The sequence below is a fragment of the Dasypus novemcinctus genome, chromosome 19 (genome assembly GCF_030445035.2).
Source record: "Dasypus novemcinctus isolate mDasNov1 chromosome 19, mDasNov1.1.hap2, whole genome shotgun sequence".
Classification (NCBI taxonomy): domain Eukaryota; kingdom Metazoa; phylum Chordata; class Mammalia; order Cingulata; family Dasypodidae; genus Dasypus; species Dasypus novemcinctus.
The window spans coordinates 62,531,413-62,537,726 of record NC_080691.1 but is presented as its reverse complement, the minus strand read 5'-3'; the positions used below and the strand labels follow the sequence as shown (position 1 = coordinate 62,537,726).

The following is a 6,314-nucleotide window of genomic DNA, read 5'->3' as shown; positions in this document are numbered from 1 at the left end:
GTTTATCTGGGTAAGTTGAGAATTTTCAGGTACTGCCGTCTTTTGGACACTTGTACACACTTCTACTGAGCTCAATGCCTCTTCATACCAAGGATCACTTTTCTTTTAGTTTCCAATATTATATTAATCATTTCATTCTAGGGCCTAACTGGTTTCAGCATCCATATTTTTACCAACATTCTGGCTATAATAAGTTATGTATTCTATATAATGGTAGCAAATTTCTCTTTGTCTTTCACCTGTTTCTGACTGGCTACAGAAATGTCTTTAATAGCCATATCTTTATCAAAATTTCCTTCAATCACTCCAAGCATTTCCTACCAAGAAACTTCACATTTTCCAGCCAATATTCATTAATCATTTCCAAACAACTTTCACATTTTTAGGCTTATGTAATAGTAGCACCCCACTTTCTGGTACTAAAACCTGCCACTGATTTCAGACTACTATGATAAATGCTGCACTCTGCTTTGCTTAATAAAAGGACTTTATTAGCTCATAGTTTGAATCTTTAACCAATGTAGATTTGTGGTATGATTTAAAGTTAGGCAGTGTGATTTATCTAACTTAAATTTTAAATTTTAAATTATATTTTTGATTATTCAGTGCCCTCTGACCTTCCAAATAATTTTGTGTAGACTTATCCAGTCCAGTAAAAAATGCTGTTGTAATTTTTATGGAGATTGCATTGAATCTGCAAATCAGTTTGGATAGGGTAGTCATTTTAATGATGTTTAGTCTATCAATCCATGGTTGTGGAACATTATTCCATTTACTTAGGTTATCCTCAGTTTCTTTAAAAATGTTGTGTATTTTTCTGTGTACAAGTCCTTTAGATCCTTAGTTAAGTTTATTCCTAGATATTTTAATCTTTTTGTTGTTATTGTGAAGGGAATATTTTTCTTGATTTCCTTCTCAGATTTCTCATTATTGGTACACAGAAATGCTACTGATTTTTTTGCATTGATCTTAAAACCTGCAACTTAACTCATTTATAAGCTCTAAAAGCTTTCTTGTAGATTTCTCAGGCCTTTCTATGTATTGGATCATGTCAATTGCAAATACAGAAATTTTTACTTCTTCCTTTCCAATTTGGGTGCCTTTATTCTTTTTCTTGACTAAATACTCTAATACTTTAAAAATGATGTTAGAGTAGTGACAGTGGACATTCCTATCTTGTTGCAGATCTTAGAGGGAAATTCTTTAGCATGGCTTTTCCATGTATACCCTTTGTCATGTTGAGGAAGTTTCCTTCTATTTCTATCTTTTGAAATTTGTTATATTTCAAAAGATAAAATTTGCTATATTTCATCAAATGCTTTTTTCTACATCAATAAAGATGATAATGTGGTTTTATTTTCAATGTTTTAATGTGGTGTATTACATTGATTTTCTGATTTTAAACACCAGAGATAAAACCCACTTGATCATGGTGCATAATTCATTTGATGTGTTTATTTTAGTAAGATTAGCATGTATTTTGTTGAGAATTTTAGCATCCAGGCTCATCAGAGAGACTGGTTTGTAGTTTTCTTGTGGCATCTATATGTGACTCTGGTATTAGTGTGATTTGGGCATCATAAAATGATTTATGTAATGCTTCTCCACTTCTATTTTTTTAAACCTTTAAGCAGGTTTAATATTAGTAATTTTTCTGGAATGATTGGTGGTATTAACCCTTGAAGCCATCAGGTCCTGTGGGGTGGGGCGTATATGGGAACTTCTTAAGTTTTTCTTTTTTAATGTAACATTTTTTTGTGATGTATGTTTCTTCAAAAAATACAATTTACAAAAATAATGGAGGTGGGGGGTGGGGGTGGGGAGTGGCCTATATGGAAACTTATTATATTTTTATAATGTAACATTCTGTGTGATCTACTAACTTAAATTTTTTTAAAAAGTATCACCTTATTATACTCTTTATTTCTGTGTGCTTGGGTGATATTATCAGTTGTTTCTTTATTTTATTATATTTACATTTCCTCCATTTTCTTTGTTTGTCTGGCTAAGGGTGCATCAACTATATTAGTCTTACCTAATAAGCAGCCTTTTATTTATTTCTACATTTATTTTATTTTCAATTCCAATTAGTTTTGCTCTAATCTTTGTTCTTTTCTTCTTTCTTCTTGCATAGCAATTAGTTTGTTTTTTATTTTTTATTGTATTTTTTGAAGATATGTAGATCACAAAAAAAGTTACATTGCAAAATATGAGGTTCCCATATACCCCACCCCCACCCCCTCACACTTCCCACTTTCATCATTGTGGCACATTCATTGCATTTGGTGAATGCATTTTGGAGCACTGTTGCACCGCATGGATAATAGTTTACACTGTAGTTTACATTATCTCCCAATACATTCAGTGGGTAATGACATGATATAAATGCCCAGCATCTGTCCCTGCAATATCATTTAGGACAACTCCAAGTCCGGAAAATGCTTTCACATCACATCTCTTTTTCCCTCTGACTGCCCTCAGCAACTACCATGGCCTCTTATTCCACATCAATGATACAATTTCTTCCATTACTAGCAACAATAGTTCTATAGTAGAATATCAGTTAGTCCACTCTAATCCATATATTATTCCCCCATTATGTGGACCCTGGGATGGCAATGTCCACTTCACCTCTATATCAAAAGGGGGCTTAAATCCCACATAGTTGATGGTTATGATTCTCTTGCTTGCTGTTGTAGGCACTCTTGGTTCCCTGGTGTGGTGGTTGACCATCTTCTCCTCCCTGTTAGCTGACATGGGTAAGTCCAATGAATCAGAGAGAAGGAGTTGCAACTCTTCTAAGACTCATGGCCTACCTGGCACATGGCCAATCCAGAGATGCAAGTCTCCTTAGTATACACCAACACCAGCACCAACCAGAGGTTCAGTTAAAGTGACCAAAGTGACATATGTAGAAAGGTCACATCTGAGTCCAACTCCTTCACACTCAGGAACACAAATTCCAAAGTACAGCCTACTGACAAGGCACTGAACTCAAGAGCCATCTTCCATGATTGTAGAACCTCTGTGTCTCCGTAGGCCTCAGGAACACCAGTACCTTGGAGACAGACTTTGACTGTCTCTGGGATCCTGCTGAGATGTGTGTAAGCTTGACCCCTCTGATGACTTCCAGACTCTTTTTTGAAGACTCTCAGCCATATAAACTCATTTTTTTTTTACCTTTTCCCCCTTTTATTTGAGGTCTTTTTCAAGTTGCATCACCAGTTAGTGATTGGTAGCAATCCCTCAGTGCCAGGCGGCTCATCCCCAGGAGTCATGTCCCATGCTGGGAGGAAGGTAATGCATTTACATGCTGAGTTTGGCTTCTAGTTCCTCCAAGTGTGCAGTTAGGATTTTGATTTTAGCTCTTTTATTCTTTTTTAATAAAATCATTTATGGCTATAAATTTCATTCTCAACACTCCTTTTGCTGCATCCCAAGGGTTTGATATGTTTTGTTCTAATTTCCATTCATTTCAAGATAGTTACTTATTTCTTTTACAAAATTCCTTCTTGACCCACTGACTGTTTAAGAGTGTTGTTTAAGTTCCATATCTTTGTGCATAGTCTGGTCCTTGGCCCTTTATTAATTTTCCAGTTTCATTCCATTGTGGTCATATAAATCACTTTGTATAACTTCAGTCTAACTTCACTCAGACTTGTTTTGTGACCTATCATGTGGTCTATCCTGGGGAATGATCCATGTATATTGCAAATATCTATCTTCATTCCATGGTTTCTCAAGATTTTTTCATAATTGTTTTTCTATAAGCAATGTTTTTTATTTACATTTTAATCTGACTTCTTTCAAGACTAATAATTAATATATAATTTACCTATATATTTTTAAAATCTTGTTTGTTTCCTTAATCCGGGTTTTATTGTACTTATTATTTTTCCTGTATTGTCTTCTGTGAGCTTCCTGGAACCTTGGGATATAGAGTCTCCAATTAATTTTGGAAAATTCTGTCTTATTCTTGCTTCCCATATTTCTTCTCTTCTTATTTGTATTCTTCCGACTTCAATTAAACATGTCACATAATTTGAAATCGTCCAATGTTCTCATCAACTGAACATTTTTCATTCCTTTCTTGCTTTTCATTTCATTTTGGGAAATTTGTATTGACCTATACTCAGGCTCAGTGGCTCTTTTCTCATCCATTTCCATAATATTGATGAGCTCATCACAGATATTCATCATGTTTATTAGTGCATTTTTCTTTTTTATTGTTTCCTTTCAATTTTTTGTTTCCTGCTTATATTACCCATCTACTCTTTCACATTGCCTATTAGTTCCATTAGTGCCCTTAACATACAAAACATGATTTTTTTTCTAAATCCCCGTATGACAACTCCAAAATGTGAATCATTTCTGTGTAGATCTAATGCTTGCTTTTTCTATAAAAACTGTGATTTTCCTTTCCTTTTAGTATGTCATATTATATTTTTTTGAAAGCTTAACATGATGCATTTGCTAATAGGAACTGAGGTAAAGAGGCTTTGTCCTCAGAATTTGTTAATATGACAGGAACTGAGTTAAATTTGGTGCATATTATAATAAGTACCGGAGACTTATTTTATTGGCCTTGTTCTAATCTGAAATTCCCTCCTCATCTGAAAGTCTATGTCTTGCCATTTTTTCAGCTCTAGTCCAAATATATTCATAAACTGTGATTAGTGTAGTTCACCGTAGGTGCTTTTGTGAGGTTGGGGGAGAGCATGTTTTATAAAGTCTTATGATGAAATCTCAAATGTTTTGAGCCTAGCAGCCGCCGCGCCGCGCCACCGGCTTAAGCGCAATGCCGGCCGCGGCCTGGGGCGGTGGCAGAGAGAGCCTCGCCACGCTCCAGCCCCTTTTCCCTCCATGGTTGCTCTTGGCTTCAGCAAGTAACTTGGCTCGGGGGGGGGGTCCGCTTGTCCACCTGCCGACGCCACCGCTCGAAGCACCCTACCAAAGAACTCCGCCACGCAGGCCGAGATGACTCTCCCCACTCCGCCCCCGCCCTGTAAAGTTAAGTTTGAAGGGGAAGGAGGAGCAATGGACATGAAGAGGAGGATCCACCTGGAACTGAGGAACCAGACCTCGGCGGCAGTTCAATAACTTGCCCTGGACAATTGCAAATCAAATGATGGGAAAATTGAGGGCTTTAAATAGCTGAATTTATGAACTTGGAATTCCTCAGCTTAATAAATGTAGACTTGATTTCTTTCAGTTTCAAATCTCCCAAAACTACCCAAATTGAAAAAGCTTGAGCTTCCCAATCTCACACATTTAAACTTAAGTGGAAATAAACTGAAAGATACCAGCACCTTGGAACCTTTGAAAAAGTTGTATTGTCTGAAGAGTCTCGATCTGTTTAACTGTGAGGTCACCAACCTGAATGATTACCCCGAGAGCGTCTTCAGGCTCCTGCCCTAGTTGACCTACCTGGATGGCTATGACCAAGAGAACGTGGGAAGCCCCCAACTCAGATGCTGAGTGGACGGTGTGAACGAGGAGGAGGAGGATGAAGAAGGAAAAGATGAGGAGGATGAGAAGGATGGTGAAGATGAAGAGTTCGAGGAAGAAGAGGATGAAATTGAAGAGGAAGATGTGGAAGGGGAGGAAGATGAAGAAATCAGTGGGGAAGAAGAGGAGTTTGGACACAATGGAGAAGATGAAGATGGAGACGACCAGGTTGAGGATGAGGAGGAAGAGGAGGAAGAAAGTGGGAAAGCCAAAAAGAGGAAGAGAGAAAAAGACAATGAAGGAGAAGATGATTAAGATCCCAAATAACCTGCAAAAAGGAACTGTTCAGTATTGGTTGGACTGCTCCTTTGGATTCCGTAGCTGTTTAAAAAAAAACAAACCTGTAGCTGTGATACAAGCCATGAACCCACCCAGACAAAGAGCCAAAGAATAGTACCTGTGACATTCTGCCTTCCTCCATTTAGTCCCTCTGGGAAATCTACCACCAAGCTTGGGGACCTCATCCCATCAAAATTGTAAATGTTGTTAGGTTTTCCTGTAAGACTTGCTGTAGTGTGGCAAGCTGTGAGGGGGATTCCTAACAACACGTGGCTACCAGCTACACTGAGGTTGTAACAGCATTTTAATTTCTGTATAACAAAAGAAGCTTTGTAAATAAAATCTTAACATTAAAAAAAAAACTCAGTGTTTCACTGTGTCTGTCTTGGGTCTGTGAACATCACAAATGTTTCCCAGTTTTATATATCCCCCTTGTACCTTATTCCCTTGTCAGATTGCAGAGTTCCCTATCAATTTCCTTGATGAACTTATCCCTTTTTATTATTCTTAGTAGACACAGGAAGCCA

At 37.3% G+C, this 6,314-nt stretch overlaps 1 pseudogene; it reads left to right on the top strand.

The window, feature by feature from the left end:
• Positions 1-5,037: 5,037 nt before the first annotated feature.
• Positions 5,038-5,763, top strand: LOC101440565 (acidic leucine-rich nuclear phosphoprotein 32 family member B pseudogene; annotated as a pseudogene).
• The last annotated feature ends 551 nt before the right edge of the window (positions 5,764-6,314 follow it).